Genomic DNA, 1,834 nt, shown 5'->3' with positions numbered 1-1,834 from the left:
ATGAGTAGGCAAAACTTTGCCAAACTGAGAAAAATATTATGTTCGCCTAATTGAATACCAACTGAAATTGCTTTCCCTTTACTATACATATATATACTGTATATATTTCCAGCTAATGGTAAAAAAGAAAATTCAAAAAACACTCAGTTTTGAATTCCGTTTTTTCTTGCTGAAAATTAAAAATCTTTATTTCTTCCAGAAAATGGAACGTAATCTATGTACCTACTCGCCACCCAACAGTGCTGACGAATATATGTATATACTTATGTGTATAGGGATTTGTATATATACGCAAAATTCAAGTATACACACAACTCAACTTCGCCAGTTAGATATCAAAATTTGTAATTTTCGTTAAATTTTTGCAATTAACAGGCATATGATACACAAATGAATAAATTCAGCGCTCACAAGTGATTTTGTGAAAAAATGTGAAATTGAAACAAAAATAGAGGTTATGTGACCGATGAACAAGTGTAATGCAACTTTTAACCAAAAAACAAGTGCTGCACGACTAAGTTACTAACTGCACGTCTATACCTGCGCTCTGGCACTCGCATACGAACTGTCAGTTTTATCGCATGCGAAATCTTATCCCAGGGAAATTTTTGTATGTGGGCATTTGATCGCATACCATTGCAGTGGGAATTTGTTGTAAGTTTTTTATAAATGTTGCCAAAATTTTATTTCATTTATTTGGTTGTGTCTGAACAACGTTTCTTCGAATAACACCGCTTCTTTCCTACTCGGAATCAAAGAAAATACGAAAAAGCAGTGGCTAAACGCATAGTTAGGTATGCGATAAATGGTATGAGATATCTCTTACTTTATATCTGCGATGAACGGTCTACACCTGCGATATATCTCTTACGATGTTTCGTATGCGCACGCCCATAGCAGGTATAGACGTGCAGTAATGCAGATCGAAATTATGTATTATTGAATTTCAACAATGTGACAAGTGGCAGACAATAAATGGTTGCCGTATAAATGAACTTAAACACTGTGTTGCACGTCGATTCTATCAGGTGTGACACTGTTCACTGTGATGTATGCTCTTTAGTGGTTGCACGGTGCACCAGCTGAAAACTGTGTTGGTAGTCGCCGACAAATGGACACAGCTCGGATACAAATTTTTGAACTTATTTTTTTTTTTTGGGATAAAATTTAACTGTTTTTTAAAAATCGCTTTACGCGCTTGGATCTGGAAAGCTATCTATTTCTCACATACTGGAATATTGATAGTGCACTTGAAATTGTAACTACGTACCTTAGCTTCTCAGTCACCGGTGAAAATACACGCTCGTTGGCTTTTTTTGCGTGTCTTGGTGGTGTAGTTGTAGGTTGGCTAGTTCGTGGCACAGCTAGCTGAAGCTCAGGCAATACCGCTGACTCAAAGTTAAGCACGTTGGTGTGAAATTAGCGGTGCTGATGTTGAATACTCGGTATAGATTGGAAAAATTCGCTCGTTGTTGAAACAAATTCTTTGCGTCGTGGCAGAAGTAGCTCAGTACTTTTAATGTGGACTGTATTGAAATTGTCGATTCGGATGGACCATGAAAAAACCCTGTTGCGCCGCAGGGAATGCGATTTGGCGCACCAGTGGTTTTATGAAAGGGAATAGAAAATAAAAAAAAGCTCTTTAATATACAACGCTTTTATAAATGGACTAAAAAGTAGAAAACAATATTTCTCAGTCCCACAGAATTTGTTTTGATAACTTTTGATTTTGAAATTTTAACAAAAGTCATTATAAACAATTAATGACATTGAAAATTAAAAGCGTGGAGCGCATGTAATACACTTGAATTGATATGAAAAGTAACATATGTAT

The sequence above is a fragment of the Rhagoletis pomonella genome, unplaced genomic scaffold (genome assembly GCF_013731165.1).
Source record: "Rhagoletis pomonella isolate Grant_MI unplaced genomic scaffold, Rhpom_1.0 Rhpom_scaffold_00803, whole genome shotgun sequence".
Classification (NCBI taxonomy): Eukaryota; Metazoa; Arthropoda; class Insecta; order Diptera; family Tephritidae; genus Rhagoletis; species Rhagoletis pomonella.
The sequence above is the reverse complement of the archived record's forward strand: the minus strand, read 5'-3'. Positions refer to the sequence as shown.